This window comes from Schistocerca cancellata, unplaced genomic scaffold (assembly GCF_023864275.1).
Source record: "Schistocerca cancellata isolate TAMUIC-IGC-003103 unplaced genomic scaffold, iqSchCanc2.1 HiC_scaffold_1100, whole genome shotgun sequence".
NCBI lineage: Eukaryota > Metazoa > Arthropoda > Insecta > Orthoptera > Acrididae > Schistocerca > Schistocerca cancellata.
In genome coordinates this window covers 5,537,417-5,557,407 of record NW_026047099.1, presented here as the reverse complement: position 1 = coordinate 5,557,407, position 19,991 = coordinate 5,537,417, and the positions used below count along the sequence as shown (strand labels likewise).

Below are 19,991 nucleotides of genomic sequence, written 5' to 3'. Positions count from 1 at the left end.
CCGCCGCGGAAGCGATGGATGTGTCTGCTGATCATAGTGTCTCTGCTGTTGCCACTACCGGCCAGGACTCTTTGTCCACGGTTTCGGAAAACGTGCCTGTTGTTGTTCAACCGGTTGTGGGTGCTGTTGTGTCGGAGACAGTCTCTGACTCCGTGCCGCAGTCGGTAACCGATGTTGTTTCGCGCCCTAATTCGGACTCTGTTGCCCCCACTGTGTCGCAGGCGGAGCCCTCTCCTTCTGTACCTGCACCCGTCGTTGCACTTTCTGACGTTTCTGAGCCTCTTCCTGTTGCGGAATCGAGCGATGTTTTTGTGGAACCAAAACCGCAGCGGGATGAAGCTCGTTCTCGCAGTTCCAGTAGGCAACGCTTCCGCAGTGCCAGTAGCTCCCCTTCCTACGACAGAGGTTTAGCGCGAGGTGACCGTAGTCCGTCCCCAGTAGGGCGCCCCCCCGCCTCTTCTTGGGCGTCGCAACGCCGCGCCGGGCGGCGCGACCTCGACGTGGAGCTACGGCCGCCTCAGGCTGCCGGCTCCGGGCGTCAGCCGCCGCGCAAACAACAACAACAGCAGCAGCGTGCCTCCTCTCGCCACGCACAGTCAGCTGATCTGAGTGTTGCAGCGCAGCAACGTGACGTTGCTGTTCGCCATCTACGGACTGTGTTAAGTCAACCCGCCTCTGTAGATGTGCCTGTTTTAGCGCCAGACACGGTTTCGGCTGTGACTGCGGCATCTCTGTCGACTAAACGGAAGGCAGAGGATGTACACCGTCGTCGCGCTGGTCCTTCTATTCACGACCGCGTGTCGGTGCCTTCTTCCGACGTGGAGATGTCCGTTAAGGATTCTGTGTCGGTCGCTTCTGGCGTGACGGCTACTGCCACCCTGCCGCCCCTCTCCCCCTTCGAGCCTTCGGAGTGGGCGAAGGATGTTGTGGAGGGTGGGGAGACGTAGTGTGTGTCCTGTGTGCCCCCTCCCCTGTCGCGCACCTGCACATCCCGTGTTTTATGTGTGTTTTACTTTTGTGTGTGTCTTTTAATTGTGTGAGTCTATGACTTACGATTTTAGCCAGTGGAATGTTGTCACCATTAATCTTAACAAATTGAGTCACCCGTGTAAGATACTGGCTTTTAAGAACTTTTTACGTGATCACCACTGCCATGTTGTGTTTTTACAAGAGGTGACGCGTGATGCCCTTGTCTTTTTACACGATTTTAGTGACTTCACTGTTATTGACAATGTTTTACCGGATCACAGTACAGGAACTGCCATTTTAGTACGTTCTGACCTCGCTATTTCAAATGTTGCTATTTTACCTAATGGTCGTGCCGTTAGTTGCACTATACTGGGCGTTGTATTTGTTAACGTCTATGCTCCGTCTGGGAACGATAAGCCGGCGAGGGCTGTTTTTTATGGGCAGGAATTGTGTGCGCTGTTACACCGGAATGTGGATGCTTTAGTTGTAGGCGGCGATTTTAATTGCGTTTTAGATGTTGTTGATCAGGTGCCTCGTCCTAACATTTGTCGCGAGCTCGGCGACTTGGTTCGCAGTTTTCAGCTCGTTGATACGTGGCGTGTTTTAAACCCTGATGTTACGCATTTTACTCATTTTTATCCCACGGGGCACAGCCGCCTGGACAGAATTTACGTTTCTGCCCCGCTTTCTGCCCGTATTTGCCGCACGGAAATGTTTCCCGTGCTGTTTTCTGATCATTCCGGTTACCTTTGTCAGCTTTTATTGCCTAGATTTTGTGTTCCCAGGCGAAAGAATTTGTGGAAATTTAATTGTGCATTATTGAACGACGACCATTTTGTGACGTGTTTTACCAATCTGTGGCAGAAATTGCTCGGGACCAAGCGAGGTGACTGTAGTGTGCTGGAGTGGTGGGTCGGGGAGGCCAAGCCGGTGATCAGGCGGTTTTTAATGGATTTTAGCCGCGAGGCGGCTCGGTGGCGTCGCGCTACCGCCCGCTTCCATCAGGCGTGTTTACAAGACCTCGCGCTGCGCGTGACGTCACAGCCTGCCTTGCTGCCCGCTTTTAAGCAGTTCCAGCGTAAGCTTCTCGCTGATTTGCGTGCTGTTAGTGGCGGTGTCGTCGTCCGCAGCCAGCCTGCGGGGGTTGTGGATGGCGAACCATTGTCGCTTTATCATCTGCATAGGGAACGCAGGCGGCGCGCCCGTCTGCACATCGGTACCTGGAAACAGTGCGACGGTAGACGGACTACTGTCCAGTCCGACATTGAGCGGGATGTTTTTACTCATTTTAGTTCCCTTTTCCGTGCGCTGGATGTTGATTGTAATGCGTTGCGGGATTTTTTACACGTCATACCTCATGTTTTAACTCGTACGGATAGGACGCTTTTAAATGCTGCTTATGTACCTGACGACCTGTACGATGCTATCCGACGAAGCCCTAAAAGTAAATCGCCTGGTCCCGACGGCATTCCTGCTGAATTTTATCTGAAATTTTATGATCTTTTTCGTGATGTTTTTGTGGCTCTTTTAAATGAAATACGGGATGGTGCTGTTATCCCTGCTGCGTTTGAGGAGGGGGTAGTGACATTGGTTCCCAAATCGACTGCGACGCCCTGCATTGACGCTGTTCGGCCGATCACTTTACTGAACGCCGATTTTAAGATTGTAACGCGATGCGTGGCTCAACGCCTTAAAGTTGTTTTACCGTCGGTCCTCAGTGATAGTCAATCATGTGCGGTGCAGGGTCGAAACATTTTTGATGCCGTCCTCGCCTATCGCGACTGTATCGGTTTTGTTAAAAGTGCGAGACTGCCGACAGCTGCCATCTTCTTAATTGATTTCAAAAATGCTTTCGACCGCATTAGCCATGTGTACCTCCGCCAGGTTCTTGTGCGGATGGGCTTCGGTTTTAAGTTTACGACTGTGGTAAAGCATCTTTTACAAAATGCGACGTCACGTGTTAGTGTCAATGGCCACTTGACGCCAGCTTTCCGTGTTGGGCGCTCGGTGCGGCAGGGGTGTCCCCTTTCAATGGCCCTTTTTTCTGTAGCTTTAGATCCGTTGCTGCGAATTATCGGCCGCGACTGCCGTGGCATTCAGATAGGGACGCACCGCCTCATTTGCAAGGCGTACGCCGACGATCTTGGCGTTTTTCTTGGCCATTCTGATGACGTTGACACTCTATATGGTGCACTGCAACGCTTTGAAAAAGCTACAGGTGCCATTGTCAACCCAACTAAGACTGTTTGTTTGCCTCTTACACCCCGCGCACGGTCCATACAGCGGAGCTGGTTTTGTGTCCGCGAACAGCACAAAGTCCTGGGCGTGCTTTTTTCTTCTCATCCACAACGGATGGAGGCGCTCAATTGGCGGTCTACGCTCCATAAGGTGCGCGCCGTTGCCAAGATCTATGCGGCTCGCACGTTGGCGCTTCGTGACAAGGTGGCCTTGATCAATACTAACATTCTGGCCAGGGTGTGGTACCTCGCACAGGTCCTTCCACTGCCTCGGCAGTTGGAACGTGCCCTCAAGCAGGCGGTGTATTGGTTTTTATGGCGAGGTGACATTTTTAAAGTCTCGTATGACACCTGTACTCTAAGCCCGACAGATGGTGGTTTGGGTTTAGTAGATCTTCGCGCGAAGTGCTCTGCTCTCCTTTGGAAACGGACCACCGTTGTTATGGAGAGGGCCCCGAACGGTACCACTGCGGCGGTCTTCAGTATGTATCGTCCTCTATCAGTGGAGGCGCCGGTGAATGTCTCGCACATTCCCTTTTTTCTTAACTATGTGCGTCGCTACTATATGGACAACAGCTACCTCGCGCTATGTGACGTTCCCAGTCTTCGAGTCTGCGACGTCGTTTCTGCTTTCCGTGGATCACCTGTGCGTTGTAAGTGGGAGTATCGGCTACCGTGGTATAATTGGGTCGCGGTATGGAAAAATCTTGCCAGCCATGTTCTTCCTCCCTCTGTACACGCCGTGTGGTACAAGGTTGTGCATCGTACCTTCCCTACCAATTCGAAGCTCCATTCCATCAACCTCATCTCGTCTGGAGCTTGCGACTTGTGTGATGCGGAAGATACACTTGAACACCGTTTTGTGTGTGGACATTTTTGCAGTGTTTGGGATGCCGCCAGAGATATGATTCGCCTAATCACTCGAGTGGATACGCGTTCAGTCTTGCCGACCGACGCCTTAATTCCTCAATGCGTCGCCTACCCGAATACAAAGAAGAATGCTACGGTGTGGCTCCTGGGTCATACCGTTTTTGCAATGTTTCACCTGAAATTGACTACTGAATTGGACTTTCTTACCTATTTATGGACTCAGCATGAACAAACTGAAGCTTTGCCTGGCTTTCGTGCTACTTTTGCAAATTTTTTGAAGGTTGCACTTGCTCATGCCTTTTCCCGGATGTCGGTGGATGCTTAACATGTTTATGACGGTTTGGTATACTATTCTATTTTGACCGCTCAAGCTGTGTTTTTCACGGAACGAACACTTATGGAAATACGTGTACTCAGAGGAACTCTTTTTTTTTTCTTATCTGTGTCTTTTTTTTATTTCCGGTACAGTTTACCTTTTTCTTGATTCTGATTTTTTATGCTGTGGACATCGGCACTTTTATTTACAAGCACTGGTTTTCTCCTGTAGGTCTCCCATGTGGCGGCAGTGATATTTTCAATTTTCACTAGTGTTACCACGCAGTGACTTTCATTTTTTTGTTTTTTCCTTTTCGTTTCACTTGTCCACCTGATGGACTTTACCCCTCAGTTTTACTGGTGTGGAATTTTCCCGGTAATAGTGACACTAAGGAAGTGGTTTTATTTCTACTGGATTTTGTTTCCCTGGCGGAGTCATTGTCTCCATGCAGAAGATTGCTGGATTATGGTTTTTTTTGCTCTTGCCGCTTTTTCCCGACGGACGTCGACCGTTTTAAGGACACCAACGGGGGATACTGACTTTCTTTTCGTCCGTTCGTCGTGGGACATGGAGTCAACAGCACCTTTATAGCTCATGAAGCTCGCCAATAGAAGGCATTTTGTGGAGAGCGACACGGCCGGGCTATAAGGGGAGATGGGAGGATATAAAAAAAAAAAAAAAAAAAAAAAAGGTGCTGTTGGCTCCCTTCCTGTTTTTTTTTTTTGTAATGTCGCCAGCCCAATTTTCAAACTACCTTTCTGTTGTGACAAAGATGCTTCCTTAAGCCTTTTAAACTACTGTAATGGTACGAAAATGCAGTAATTAACTCAGTTTGAGGGAGAATGTGCTAACCAAGTTTGCCAAGAAGACTTTGAAAACGACAAAACAGTACGAATTGGCAGGTGATTCCTGAAATACGTCACCGCCTATTGTTGTGTAGGAGTGTAGAGTTCCAAATTTGATTTGTAACCACGAATATATTCCTTAGTCGTCTCGTCTCGTCTCGTCTCGTCTCGTCCCGCAGACGTTTGTCGTGCTTGCGCTGTCATATGGACCACGACCCGAGCGGCAGCGAGCGGCAGTCGAGCAAAGTCGGGACAAGTCGGGACGGGGACAGGGACAGGGATAGGAATGGTGCGAATGCACTGCAAACTACGCAGACACCTGGTGTGAGAAGAGGCGAGGCGAGGCGAGGCGAGGCGAGGCGAGGAAGCCCACATCGCTACCAGTGGGCCCTCCAGCACGACACTGCCACACCCCGCACAGGCCCTCCGCTGAACACCAGGGACAAGATGCGTCCTCCGCTAGTGTCGAAGGCTACACGCGCCCAGCGAATGACAGGGGGTGCAACGAGCAGCAGTGCGTCTCACACACGCGGCGGTGCGCCCGCCAATTCGGCCGTCACTCTGCTGGGACGCCGGGCGCGCCTCCCCGCGCCGTCCTCGAGGAACTGGCGGTTGCGGAAGGAAGCGCTTTCGTCAAATGCGGCCGAAAACTAACATTTTGTGTGTTGGGAGAAAAGCCGAACGCGAATTCTGCCGTGCTGCTACATTAGATGAGCGCCAACGGCCATACCATGATGAATACACCGGTTCTCGTCCGATCACCGAAGTTAAGCATCATCGGGCCCGGCTAGTACTTGGATGGGTGACCGCCTGGGAAACGCGGGTGCTGTTGGCTCCCTTCCTGTTTTTTTTTTTTTGTAATGTCGCCAGCCCAATTTTCAAACTACCTTTCTGTTGTGACAAAGATGCTTCCTTAAGCCTTTTAAACTACTGTAATGGTACGAAAATGCAGTAATTAACTCAGTTTGAGGGAGAATGTGCTAACCAAGTTTGCCAAGAAGACTTTGAAAACGACAAAACAGTACGAATCGGCAGGTGATTTCTGAAATACGTCACCGCCTATTGTTGTGTAGGAATGTAGAGTTCCAAATTTGATTTGTAACCACGAATTTATTCCTTAGTCGTCTCGTCTCGTCTCGTCTCGTCCCGCAGACGTTTGTCGTGCTTGCGCTGTCATATGGACCACGACCCGAGCGGCAGCGAGCGGCAGTCGAGCAAAGTCGGGACAAGTCGGGACGGGGACAGGGACAGGGATAGGAATGGTGCGAATGCACTGCAAACTACGCAGACACCTGGTGTGAGAAGAGGCGAGGCGAGGCGAGGCGAGGCGAGGCGAGGAAGCCCACATCGCTACCAGTGGGCCCTCCAGCACGACACTGCCACACCCCGCACAGGCCCTCCGCTGAACACCAGGGACAAGATGCGTCCTCCGCTAGTGTCGAAGGCTGAACGCGCCCAGCGAATGACAGGGGGTGCAACGAGCAGCAGTGCGTCTCACACACGCGGCGGTGCGCCCGCCAATTCGGCCGTCACTCTGCTGGGACGCCGGGCGCGCCTCCCCGCGCCGTCCTCGAGGAACTGGCGGTTGCGGAAGGAAGCGCTTTCGTCAAATGCGGCCGAAAACTAACATTTTGTGTGTTGGGAGAAAAGCCGAACGCGAATTCTGCCGTGCTGCTACATTAGATGAGCGCCAACGGCCATACCATGATGAATACACCGGTTCTCGTCCGATCACCGAAGTTAAGCATCATCGGGCCCAGCTAGTACTTGGATGGGTGACCGCCTGGGAAACCCGGGTGCTGCTGGCTCCCTTCCTGTTTTTTTTTTGTTATGTCGCCAGCCCAATTTTCAAACTACTTTTCTGTTGTGACAAAGATGCTTCCTTAAGCCTTTTAAACTACTGTAATGGTACGAAAATGCAGTAATTAACTCAGTTTGAGGGAGAATGTGCTAACCAAGTTTGCCAAGAAGACTTTGAAAACGACAAAACAGTACGAATTGGCAGGTGATTCCTGAAATACGTCACCGCCTATTGTTGTGTAGGAGTGTAGAGTTCCAAATTTGATTTGTAACCACGAATATATTCCTTAGTCGTCTCGTCTCGTCTCGTCTCGTCTCGTCCCGCAGACGTTTGTCGTGCTTGCGCTGTCATATGGACCACGACCCGAGCGGCAGCGAGCGGCAGTCGAGCAAAGTCGGGACAAGTCGGGACGGGGACAGGGACAGGGATAGGAATGGTGCGAATGCACTGCAAACTACGCAGACACCTGGTGTGAGAAGAGGCGAGGCGAGGCGAGGCGAGGCGAGGCGAGGAAGCCCACATCGCTACCAGTGGGCCCTCCAGCACGACACTGCCACACCCCGCACAGGCCCTCCGCTGAACACCAGGGACAAGATGCGTCCTCCGCTAGTGTCGAAGGCTACACGCGCCCAGCGAATGACAGGGGGTGCAACGAGCAGCAGTGCGTCTCACACACGCGGCGGTGCGCCCGCCAATTCGGCCGTCACTCTGCTGGGACGCCGGGCGCGCCTCCCCGCGCCGTCCTCGAGGAACTGGCGGTTGCGGAAGGAAGCGCTTTCGTCAAATGCGGCCGAAAACTAACATTTTGTGTGTTGGGAGAAAAGCCGAACGCGAATTCTGCCGTGCTGCTACATTAGATGAGCGCCAACGGCCATACCATGATGAATACACCGGTTCTCGTCCGATCACCGAAGGTAAGCATCATCGGGCCCGGCTAGTACTTGGATGGGTGACCGCCTGGGAAACGCGGGTGCTGTTGGCTCCCTTCCTGTTTTTTTTTTTTTTTTTGTAATGTCGCCAGCCCAATTTTCAAACTACCTTTCTGTTGTGACAAAGATGCTTCCTTAAGCCTTTTAAACTACTGTAATGGTACGAAAATGCAGTAATTAACTCAGTTTGAGGGAGAATGTGCTAACCAAGTTTGCCAAGAAGACTTTGAAAACGACAAAACAGTACGAATCGGCAGGTGATTTCTGAAATACGTCACCGCCTATTGTTGTGTAGGAATGTAGAGTTCCAAATTTGATTTGTAACCACGAATTTATTCCTTAGTCGTCTCGTCTCGTCTCGTCTCGTCCCGCAGACGTTTGTCGTGCTTGCGCTGTCATATGGACCACGACCCGAGCGGCAGCGAGCGGCAGTCGAGCAAAGTCGGGACAAGTCGGGACGGGGACAGGGACAGGGATAGGAATGGTGCGAATGCACTGCAAACTACGCAGACACCTGGTGTGAGAAGAGGCGAGGCGAGGCGAGGCGAGGCGAGGCGAGGAAGCCCACATCGCTACCAGTGGGCCCTCCAGCACGACACTGCCACACCCCGCACAGGCCCTCCGCTGAACACCAGGGACAAGATGCGTCCTCCGCTAGTGTCGAAGGCTGAACGCGCCCAGCGAATGACAGGGGGTGCAACGAGCAGCAGTGCGTCTCACACACGCGGCGGTGCGCCCGCCAATTCGGCCGTCACTCTGCTGGGACGCCGGGCGCGCCTCCCCGCGCCGTCCTCGAGGAACTGGCGGTTGCGGAAGGAAGCGCTTTCGTCAAATGCGGCCGAAAACTAACATTTTGTGTGTTGGGAGAAAAGCCGAACGCGAATTCTGCCGTGCTCCTACATTAGATGAGCGCCAACGGCCATACCATGATGAATACACCGGTTCTCGTCCGATCACCGAAGTTAAGCATCATCGGGCCCGGCTAGTACTTGGATGGGTGACCGCCTGGGAAACCCGGGTGCTGTTGGCTCCCTTCCTGTTTTTTTTTTTTTTTTGTAATGTCGCCAGCCCAATTTTCAAACTACCTTTCTGTTGTGACAAAGATGCTTCCTTAAGCCTTTTAAACTACTGTAATGGTACGAAAATGCAGTAATTAACTCAGTTTGAGGGAGAATGTGCTAACCAAGTTTGCCAAGAAGACTTTGAAAACGACAAAACAGTACGAATCGGCAGGTGATTTCTGAAATACGTCACCGCCTATTGTTGTGTAGGAGTGTAGAGTTCCAAATTTGATTTGTAACCACGAATTTATTCCTTAGTCGTCTCGTCTCGTCTCGTCTCGTCTCGTCCCGCAGACGTTTGTCGTGCTTGCGCTGTCATATGGACCACGACCCGAGCGGCAGCGAGCGGCAGTCGAGCAAAGTCGGGACAAGTCGGGACGGGGACAGGGACAGGGATAGGAATGGTGCGAATGCACTGCAAACTACGCAGACACCTGGTGTGAGAAGAGGCGAGGCGAGGCGAGGCGAGGCGAGGCGAGGAAGCCCACATCGCTACCAGTGGGCCCTCCAGCACGACACTGCCACACCCCGCACAGGCCCTCCGCTGAACACCAGGGACAAGATGCGTCCTCCGCTAGTGTCGAAGGCTACACGCGCCCAGCGAATGACAGGGGGTGCAACGAGCAGCAGTGCGTCTCACACACGCGGCGGTGCGCCCGCCAATTCGGCCGTCACTTTGCTGGGACGCCGGGCGCGCCTCCCCGCGCCGTCCTCGAGGAACTGGCGGTTGCGGAAGGAAGCGCTTTCGTCAAATGCGGCCGAAAACTAACATTTTGTGTGTTGTGAGAAAAGCCGAACGCGAATTCTGCCGTGCTCCTACATTAGATGAGCGCCAACGGCCATACCATGATGAATACACCGGTTCTCGTCCGATCACCGAAGTTAAGCATCATCGGGCCCGGCTAGTACTTGGATGGGTGACCGCCTGGGAAACCCGGGTGCTGTTGGCTCCCTTCCTGTTTTTTTTTTTTGTAATGTCGCCAGCCCAATTTTCAAACTACCTTTCTGTTGTGACAAAGATGCTTCCTTAAGCCTTTTAAACTACTGTAATGGTACGAATTTGCAGTAATTAACTCAGTTTGAGGGAGAATGTGCTAACCAAGTTTGCCAAGAAGACTTTGAAAACGACAAAACAGTACGAATCGGCAGGTGATTTCTGAAATACGTCACCGCCTATTGTTGTGTAGGAATGTAGAGTTCCAAATTTGATTTGTAACCACGAATTTATTCCTTAGTCGTCTCGTCTCGTCTCGTCTCGTCCCGCAGACGTTTGTCGTGCTTGCGCTGTCATATGGACCACGACCCGAGCGGCAGCGAGCGGCAGTCGAGCAAAGTCGGGACAAGTCGGGACGGGGACAGGGACAGGGATAGGAATGGTGCGAATGCACTGCAAACTACGCAGACACCTGGTGTGAGAAGAGGCGAGGCGAGGCGAGGCGAGGCGAGGCGAGGAAGCCCACATCGCTACCAGTGGGCCCTCCAGCACGACACTGCCACACCCCGCACAGGCCCTCCGCTGAACACCAGGGACAAGATGCGTCCTCCGCTAGTGTCGAAGGCTACACGCGCCCAGCGAATGACAGGGGGTGCAACGAGCAGCAGTGCGTCTCACACACGCGGCGGTGCGCCCGCCAATTCGGCCGTCACTTTGCTGGGACGCCGGGCGCGCCTCCCCGCGCCGTCCTCGAGGAACTGGCGGTTGCGGAAGGAAGCGCTTTCGTCAAATGCGGCCGAAAACTAACATTTTGTGTGTTGGGAGAAAAGCCGAACGCGAATTCTGCCGTGCTCCTACATTAGATGAGCGCCAACGGCCATACCATGATGAATACACCGGTTCTCGTCCGATCACCGAAGTTAAGCATCATCGGGCCCGGCTAGTACTTGGATGGGTGACCGCCTGGGAAACCCGGGTGCTGTTGGCTCCTTTCCTGTTTTTTTTTTTTTTTTTGTAATGTCGCCAGCCCAATTTTCAAACTACCTTTCTGTTGTGACAAAGATGCTTCCTTAAGCCTTTTAAACTACTGTAATGGTACGAAAATGCAGTAATTAACTCAGTTTGAGGGAGAATGTGCTAACCAAGTTTGCCAAGAAGACTTTGAAAACGACAAAACAGTACGAATCGGCAGGTGATTTCTGAAATACGTCACCGCCTATTGTTGTGTAGGAGTGTAGAGTTCCAAATTTGATTTGTAACCACGAATTTATTCCTTAGTCGTCTCGTCTCGTCTCGTCTCGTCTCGTCCCGCAGACGTTTGTCGTGCTTGCGCTGTCATATGGACCACGACCCGAGCGGCAGCGAGCGGCAGTCGAGCAAAGTCGGGACAAGTCGGGACGGGGACAGGGACAGGGATAGGAATGGTGCGAATGCACTGCAAACTACGCAGACACCTGGTGTGAGAAGAGGCGAGGCGAGGCGAGGCGAGGCGAGGCGAGGAAGCCCACATCGCTACCAGTGGGCCCTCCAGCACGACACTGCCACACCCCGCACAGGCCCTCCGCTGAACACCAGGGACAAGATGCGTCCTCCGCTAGTGTCGAAGGCTACACGCGCCCAGCGAATGACAGGGGGTGCAACGAGCAGCAGTGCGTCTCACACACGCGGCGGTGCGCCCGCCAATTCGGCCGTCACTCTGCTGGGACGCCGGGCGCGCCTCCCCGCGCCGTCCTCGAGGAACTGGCGGTTGCGGAAGGAAGCGCTTTCGTCAAATGCGGCCGAAAACTAACATTTTGTGTGTTGGGAGAAAAGCCGAACGCGAATTCTGCCGTGCTCCTACATTAGATGAGCGCCAACGGCCATACCATGATGAATACACCGGTTCTCGTCCGATCACCGAAGTTAAGCATCATCGGGCCCGGCTAGTACTTGGATGGGTGACCGCCTGGGAAACCCGGGTGCTGTTGGCTCCCTTCCTGTTTTTTTTTTTTTGTAATGTCGCCAGCCCAATTTTCAAACTACCTTTCTGTTGTGACAAAGATGCTTCCTTAAGCCTTTTAAACTACTGTAATGGTACGAAAATGCAGTAATTAACTCAGTTTGAGGGAGAATGTGCTAACCAAGTTTGCCAAGAAGACTTTGAAAACGACAAAACAGTACGAATCGGCAGGTGATTTCTGAAATACGTCACCGCCTATTGTTGTGTAGGAATGTAGAGTTCCAAATTTGATTTGTAACCACGAATTTATTCCTTAGTCGTCTCGTCTCGTCTCGTCTCGTCCCGCAGACGTTTGTCGTGCTTGCGCTGTCATATGGACCACGACCCGAGCGGCAGCGAGCGGCAGTCGAGCAAAGTCGGGACAAGTCGGGACGGGGACAGGGACAGGGATAGGAATGGTGCGAATGCACTGCAAACTACGCAGACACCTGGTGTGAGAAGAGGCGAGGCGAGGCGAGGCGAGGCGAGGCGAGGAAGCCCACATCGCTACCAGTGGGCCCTCCAGCACGACACTGCCACACCCCGCACAGGCCCTCCGCTGAACACCAGGGACAAGATGCGTCCTCCGCTAGTGTCGAAGGCTACACGCGCCCAGCGAATGACAGGGGGTGCAACGAGCAGCAGTGCGTCTCACACACGCGGCGGTGCGCCCGCCAATTCGGCCGTCACTCTGCTGGGACGCCGGGCGCGCCTCCCCGCGCCGTCCTCGAGGAACTGGCGGTTGCGGAAGGAAGCGCTTTCGTCAAATGCGGCCGAAAACTAACATTTTGTGTGTTGGGAGAAAAGCCGAACGCGAATTCTGCCGTGCTCCTACATTAGATGAGCGCCAACGGCCATACCATGATGAATACACCGGTTCTCGTCCGATCACCGAAGTTAAGCATCATCGGGCCCGGCTAGTACTTGGATGGGTGACCGCCTGGGAAACCCGGGTGCTGTTGGCTCCCTTCCTGTTTTTTTTTTTTTTTGTAATGTCGCCAGCCCAATTTTCAAACTACCTTTCTGTTGTGACAAAGATGCTTCCTTAAGCCTTTTAAACTACTGTAATGGTACGAAAATGCAGTAATTAACTCAGTTTGAGGGAGAATGTGCTAACCAAGTTTGCCAAGAAGACTTTGAAAACGACAAAACAGTACGAATCGGCAGGTGATTTCTGAAATACGTCACCGCCTATTGTTGTGTAGGGGTGTAGAGTTCCAAATTTGATTTGTAACCACGAATTTATTCCTTAGTCGTCTCGTCTCGTCTCGTCTCGTCTCGTCCCGCAGACGTTTGTCGTGCTTGCGCTGTCATATGGACCACGACCCGAGCGGCAGCGAGCGGCAGTCGAGCAAAGTCGGGACAAGTCGGGACGGGGGCAGGGACAGGGATAGGAATGGTGCGAATGCACTGCAAACACCGCAGACACCTGGTGTGAGGCGAGGCGAGGCGTGGCGAGGCGAGGCGAGGAAGCCCACATCGCTACCAGTGGGCCTTCCAGCACGACACTGCCACACCCCGCACAGGCCCTCCGCTGAACACCAGGGACAAGATGCGTCCTCCGCTAGTGTCGAAGGCTACACGCGCCCAGCGAATGACAGGGGGTGCAACGAGCAGCAGTGCGTCTCACACACGCGGCGGTGCGCCCGCCAATTCGGCCGTCACTCTGCTGGGACGCCGGGCGCGCCTCCCCGCGCCGTCCTCGAGGAACTGGCGGTTGCGGAAGGAAGCGCTTTCGTCAAATGCGGCCGAAAACTAACATTTTGTGTGTTGGGAGAAAAGCCGAACGCGAATTCTGCCGTGCTCCTACATTAGATGAGCGCCAACGGCCATACCATGATGAATACACCGGTTCTCGTCCGATCACCGAAGTTAAGCATCATCGGGCCCGGCTAGTACTTGGATGGGTGACCGCCTGGGAAACCCGGGTGCTGTTGGCTTCCTTCCTGTTTTTTTTGTTTTTGTGATGTCGCCAGCCCAATTTTCAAACTACCTTTCTGTTGTGACAAAGATGCTTCCTTAAGCCTTTTAAACTACTGTAATGGTACGAAAATGCAGTAATTAACTCAGTTTGAGGGAGAATGTGCTAACCAAGTTTGCCAAGATGACTTTGAAAACGACAAAACAGTACGAATCGGCAGGTGATTTCTGAAATACGTCACCGCCTATTGTTGTGTAGGAGTGTAGAGTTCCAAATTTGATTTGTAACCACGAATTTATTCCTTAGTCGTCTCGTCTCGTCTCGTCTCGTCTCGTCTCGTCCCGCAGACGTTTGTCGTGCTTGCGCTGTCATATGGACCACGACCCGAGCGGCAGCGAGCGGCAGTCGAGCAAAGTCGGGACAAGTCGGGACGGGGACAGGGACAGGGATAGGAATGGTGCGAATGCACTGCAAACTACGCAGACACCTGGTGTGAGGCGAGGCGAGGCGAGGCGAGGAAGCCCACATCGCTACCAGTGGCGCCCTCCAGCACGACACTGCCACACCCCGCACAGGCCCTCCGCTGAACACCAGGGACAAGATGCGTCCTCCGCTAGTGTCGAAGGCTGCACGCGCCCAGCCGGACGTGTGTTAGGCTCGTGCCTGCTGACACCTTCGTGTGCTGCAGGCGGTGTCTTCGTCGCGTGTTTGGTGCTGCGCCTCGCAGCGTTCTCTCTTCTCTACTAGTTCCTGTAAGTTTATTGACGCTTTATTATGAATCGTGCTAACTCCGTACAGTGTGTTTTTGATAGGAACGCGGCTAGACCGTCGCCTTTTGATGTACACGAATGGGTATTTTCCGAATTGCGTATTCCCGAATCTGATTTGATCGGTATCCAGCTTGACTTTATTCAAAACTCTGTATTTTTGAAACTTCCGACCGCGGATTTTGTAGACAAGCTTGTTACCGAAAGTGGTGGAGTTAAGAAGTTTAAGCACGTGGACGGTGCTTTGTCTGATGTTTTGATTCTGCCGGCAGGCTTCGGCATTCGAAATGTGAAAGTTTATAATGTTCCGTTCGAATGCCCAAATGAGGCCATTGCTCGTAAACTCGGAGAATTTGGCACCGTGCTTAGTGTGGAGAATGATGTGTGGCCTGCAGGATTTAGGTACCGGGTTCTGAGTGGTGTTCGGACGGTCCGTGTAGATTTGAAGAAACATATACCGTCGTATTTGCTCATTGCTGGCACGCGCGCTTTCCTCAGCTATAGTGGGCAGCCGCAGACGTGCTCCGTGTGTGGCAAAACAGATCATTTGCGACAAACCTGCACTTTACGCAGGCCGGCTCAGCTGCCGCGCGAAGCTGCTGATACCTCCACGTATGCGGGCGCGTTGGTTGGACCCCCCTCGATCACCCCGCCCGACCGACCGGTTTCTGCCGCTCCTGCAGCTGAGGCTCCTGTGTCTGACAATGTGACTCCGCCCACAGTTGTCGTTCCCCCGGTTGTGTCAGAACAAAGTTTACCTGCCGATCACACCCCTCGCGAGGTCCGTATTGCTGATTTGCCAGCCGTCAGTGTTTCGGACGTGCCCGTTCCGGAGACTTCTGAAATGTTGGTCGCGTCACCACGGCCGATTTCAGTCCCCGCCCCGCCGACAGACAAGCGGAAATTGCCGTCACAGCCGGGCCCGTCCACCGCCGGCGAGGCGGATGCTAGCGGTGCCGAAAGTGAGGTGTCCCAAGCTTCCACTCAGTCCGCCCCTGCCGATCCAAAACCGAAGCGTAAAAGGTCAAAGAAGCGTTCGAAAACGGCGCCCACTGAGGGCGTCGACGTCACCTTCGACCAGGCGGTTGAGGGACTGACGGATACTTTGGTCCAAGAGCGTCGCGACGCACCTTTCGTACACGGTCCACCTGTGTCGGTGCCCACCGCCCCCGCTTCCCGGCCCGTTCCGGACGCCGCACCTGCTCCTTCGGACACCATGCAGTGGTCTGATGATGTGGAGGAGGATCACTTTTTCTAGTTTCGCTTAAGTTACAGAGTCCACCCTGACGCGTGCATTCCACCAGTTACGCGTCCTCACCCTTAATATCAATCACATCCGAAGTGACCGTAAAGTTCACGCCCTCTTACACTTTTTGCAATCTGCTCGTTGCGATGTGGTTTTCCTTCAAGAAATAACAGCTGACGTTGTCCCGCATCTTACTGCCTATAATGTAATTCTTAATATTGATCCGGAAGCGACCTTTGGTACGGCTATTTTAATCACGCCCGGTTTAGAGTATAAACACGTAGAAATTTTACCGAATGGACGAGGGTTGGCATGTGTTATCTGCGACATATTTTTTGTTAACGTGTATGCCCCTTCTGGAACTGACAATAAACGTCTGAGGGATACTTTTTTCCATCATGATTTATGTCAGCTCTTCCATCGAAACCACCGACGGATCATCTTAGGTGGTGATTTTAATTGTGTCTTGCGTGATGCCGACCAGGAGCCGACGGCGAATAAGTGTCTTGCACTGCAAACTTTAGTTGACACTTTTAAACTTGAGGACACGTGGCTTTGTTTTAGTCCGACTGCTACAGGTTTTACTTATTTTTATCCTACTGGGCATAGTAGATTGGACAGATTTTATATATCGCCGGACCTCGCTGCTCAAATCTTGCAGGCAGAAGTTGCTCCCGTCGCTTTTTCGGATCATTGTGGTTATTTGTGTGCTTTTAATGTTCCGTCTGTTCGCCCAGAACGTACGCGATCCTACTGGAAATTCAATGTTAGTGTTTTGGATGACGTCAGTCTTGTCGAACAGGTGCATTTGTTGTGGCCCCAACTTCTTCAGAGCCGCCCACAGGCGGGTTCTACTGTCGATTGGTGGCTCCGTCACGCTAAACCGGCTATTCGTACTCTGCTCATTAATTACTGTCGTGACAAGGCCCATTGGGAAGTGATGACGGTCGCTTTCTATCGCGATTGTTTACAGGATTTAATTACTCGGGTTACCGACCGCCCTGAACTCCTTCCCACGTTACGGAAAATTAAGACGAAGATTTTAAACCATCTGCATCGGAAGGCACAGGGCTCTGTTGTCCGTAGCAGGCCTTTCGATCCCACTTTGGAGGAACCGCTTTCATTGTATCATTTACGACGGGCCCGTCTGCGGCGTGAAAAACTTTTATTCACCGACTGGATAACGCGTGACGGTCTTAGGACTTCAGATTGCCGGGTGATTCAGGACGAAATTTACGATCACTACTCTAATCTCTTTCAATCTCAACCTTTGAATGAAGCCTCCTTGCAGATGTTTTTACACGACCTGCCTTCTATTTTAACGCGTCAGGATAGACTTCTTTTAAATGAGCGTTTTACAGCTGCTGATGTTTCTGCCGCCGTTAAGGCTAGCCCGAAGGGAAAGGCCCCTGGCCATGACGGCATTCCTGTGGAATTTTATGTGAAATTTTCCGGTCTTTTAACTGATACTTTTGTTGCCATGGTGAATGAAATACATAATGGTCTCGATGTGCCGGAAGAATTTTTAGAGGGTCTCGTCGTCCTCATCCCGAAAACCACTGGCATCCCAAGTGCGGTGACTTTACGGCCGATCACACTCTTAAACGCCGATTATAAAATCATAGCACGCTGCTTTTCCCACCGTTTGCGGCCGGCGTTGAAGACCGTCATTAGTCCTTCTCAATCGTGTGCCGTACCTGGACGGAATATTTATGACGCTGTACTCGCGTATCGTGAGTGTATCGCTTCTGCCTCGTCACGCCGTGGCGGCCGGGCTGCGATACTTTCCATTGATTTTCATAACGCGTTTGATAGAATTAGTCACGAGTACTTGCGGCGGGTCATGTCTAAGTTTGGATTTGGTTTAACATTCACGCATGTGATATCTAACCTTCTGAAATCGGCTACATCCAGAATCCTTTTTCATGGCCAGGCCGGTGATGTCCTCAGGATGAACAGATCCGTCCGCCAAGGGTGCCCACTTTCCATGGGATTATTCGTTTTAGCGTTGGATCCTCTGATCCGTAAGATAACAAATGTTTGCCACGGTGTCCCGTTTGGTACGGGTTCGCTTGTCTGTCGGGCGTATGCGGACGACTTGGGTGTTTTTATCCAACGTCCCGATGATATTGATACGCTCCGCCTCATTCTTCACCAATTTGAAACGGCATCGGGTGCGGTTGTGAACCCCCGTAAGTCCATCTTACTGCCGCTTACTGCGACCATGAGGGCTATCCGTCGTGATTGGTATACCGTAAGGTTGCGACATAAGATTCTCGGGATCCAGATGACTGCCAATGTACAACAAATGGCGGTGATAAATTGGCGCGCGGTGTTATATTCTGTACGAGCGGCGACTCAGGCTGCCGCCAAACGAAATTTGTCTTTGCTGGATAGAGCTTCGGTTGTAAATACCCAGGTGTTGGCCAAGGCCTGGTACTTGGCTCAAGTTTTGCCGGTGCCGAAGGAGATTGAACGGGCAATCAAGCATGTTGTTTCTTGGTTGGTCTGGCGAGGCGAAATCTTTAAAGTCGCCTACAATATTTGCACGCTCCCGCCGGACAGGGGCGGCGTCGGTATGGTTGATTTTCCTTCAAAGTGTGCTGCCCTTTTGCTCCACCGAACCAACCGTGTAATAGCCAATGCGGGGCTTAGCCCCACGTCGGTACTCTTCGACCTTTACCGCCCTGCTTCTCTCCGCGCGCCTGTCTCTGTCCAGGCTATCCCGTACAGATTGAATTTCGTTCGCCAGTATTTCCTCCACACTAGCTATCTGATAGGCGACGACCGGCGCAGGGGTAGCGTCAGCGCGATCGCAGAGGCCCTCCGCGGAACTCTGCCGACTAACAAATGGGAGTTGAGGCTGCCGCAATGCGATTGGCGGACGGTGTGGTCCAACATTTCCAGTAAATTGTTGACATCCGATGTTCGGGCCACCTGGTATAAAGTTGTGAATCGCACCGTTGCCACGAATGCGAAACTCCACGCAATCAATCTCCTCCCGAGTGGCCTCTGCGGGCGGTGCGCGGCTGAGGACACGATCGAACACCGTTTTGTGTGCCCCCAGTTTCAAGAGGTATGGGATGCCACCCGTGAGATGTTGGCATTGATCAATCGGACTACCCCGCGTGCCATACAGCCTTTGTATATCCTGGTTCCCGACTGGCGGCCGTATCCTGCCACCAAGAGAAACGCTACCGTGTGGATCGCTGCGCATGCTGCACATGCGATTTTTTCTCTTCGACTCATGGATCGCTTGCAGTTTTTGACGTATCTTTGGGACTACTATGGGCGGGAGAAACGTAACCCGCAGTATGTTTCCAATTATGCCCGATTTTTAGATGTACCTCTACGGACCGCCTTTACCAAATTACATATTTCTCTCCTGCCATGATTATGTACTTTCCATTCCACTGTTCCTTTTGGTGGAATGTGCGGAATGATATCATTGTTCTATTCTTGATGTATGACAGTTAATTTGTCTCACCGGCTCGACTAATCTTCCGCCATTTTGGGAGGTTGTCCTTAGGATTGCCATATTGGTTTTTTTTTTTTCTCTCCTGGATTTGACGATTTGTTCCCTAATTGCTGACTTTTCCTAAATTTTTGTGACTATTGCAGGACTGTCAATTGACTTGTCCCTGAACTGTGAGACGGTGCTTAAAGATATTTTGTGTTGAAACGGTTGCCTCTTGGGCACGGAAATCAAGCTTATCGAGAAGACGAAATATGTTTGCTGCTGCCGGAATTGTGTAGAATTCACCTTTACCGTGCGCCGGACATATTTGGCACGTATAGTGTGCTCGTTCGTGTGTGTTTTTTATTTTTAAATTTTCCTTGAGAGTCTCTTTACTTTTGCTTTTCTCTTGCGGCGGGAGGCCTCCGCTGCTGACTTGTGGTCATTGTCCTTCTAGAATGGTTTTTTATTTGTGTTTCGCGTTTGCGTTCTTCCTTCCTCACGTTATATCCACACCTTCAGCGGATGGTATTCCTTTCTCACATCGTTTTGGACGTGTTTCCGCTGGCCACAATGGACCTTTGTTCTCCTAAAGGATCTCAACAAAAAAAAAAAAAAAAAAAAAAAAAAAAAAAAAAAAAAAAAAAAGAAACCAATAAG

At 52.2% G+C, this 19,991-nt stretch overlaps 9 non-coding genes across 9 annotated transcripts; all 9 read left to right on the top strand.

Moving 5' to 3' along the window:
• Positions 1-5,953: 5,953 nt before the first annotated feature.
• On the top strand, positions 5,954-6,072 carry LOC126154684 (5S ribosomal RNA). The gene has a single exon (XR_007532226.1). It is a non-coding gene; the product is annotated as a 5S ribosomal RNA (ribosomal RNA).
• An 854-nt stretch (positions 6,073-6,926) lies between these two features.
• On the top strand, positions 6,927-7,045 carry LOC126155119 (5S ribosomal RNA). The gene has a single exon (XR_007532632.1). It is a non-coding gene; the product is annotated as a 5S ribosomal RNA (ribosomal RNA).
• An 856-nt stretch (positions 7,046-7,901) lies between these two features.
• LOC126155063 (5S ribosomal RNA) lies at positions 7,902-8,020 on the top strand. Its single transcript, XR_007532580.1, has one exon. It is a non-coding gene; the product is annotated as a 5S ribosomal RNA (ribosomal RNA).
• Positions 8,021-8,878: 858 nt separating this feature from the next.
• On the top strand, positions 8,879-8,997 carry LOC126155545 (5S ribosomal RNA). Its single transcript, XR_007533000.1, has one exon. It is a non-coding gene; the product is annotated as a 5S ribosomal RNA (ribosomal RNA).
• An 862-nt stretch (positions 8,998-9,859) lies between these two features.
• Positions 9,860-9,978, top strand: LOC126155544 (5S ribosomal RNA). Its single transcript, XR_007532999.1, has one exon. It is a non-coding gene; the product is annotated as a 5S ribosomal RNA (ribosomal RNA).
• Positions 9,979-10,831: 853 nt separating this feature from the next.
• Positions 10,832-10,950, top strand: LOC126155543 (5S ribosomal RNA). Its single transcript, XR_007532998.1, has one exon. It is a non-coding gene; the product is annotated as a 5S ribosomal RNA (ribosomal RNA).
• An 863-nt stretch (positions 10,951-11,813) lies between these two features.
• LOC126155542 (5S ribosomal RNA) lies at positions 11,814-11,932 on the top strand. Its single transcript, XR_007532997.1, has one exon. It is a non-coding gene; the product is annotated as a 5S ribosomal RNA (ribosomal RNA).
• An 854-nt stretch (positions 11,933-12,786) lies between these two features.
• On the top strand, positions 12,787-12,905 carry LOC126155541 (5S ribosomal RNA). Its single transcript, XR_007532996.1, has one exon. It is a non-coding gene; the product is annotated as a 5S ribosomal RNA (ribosomal RNA).
• An 856-nt stretch (positions 12,906-13,761) lies between these two features.
• Positions 13,762-13,880, top strand: LOC126155539 (5S ribosomal RNA). Its single transcript, XR_007532995.1, has one exon. It is a non-coding gene; the product is annotated as a 5S ribosomal RNA (ribosomal RNA).
• The last annotated feature ends 6,111 nt before the right edge of the window (positions 13,881-19,991 follow it).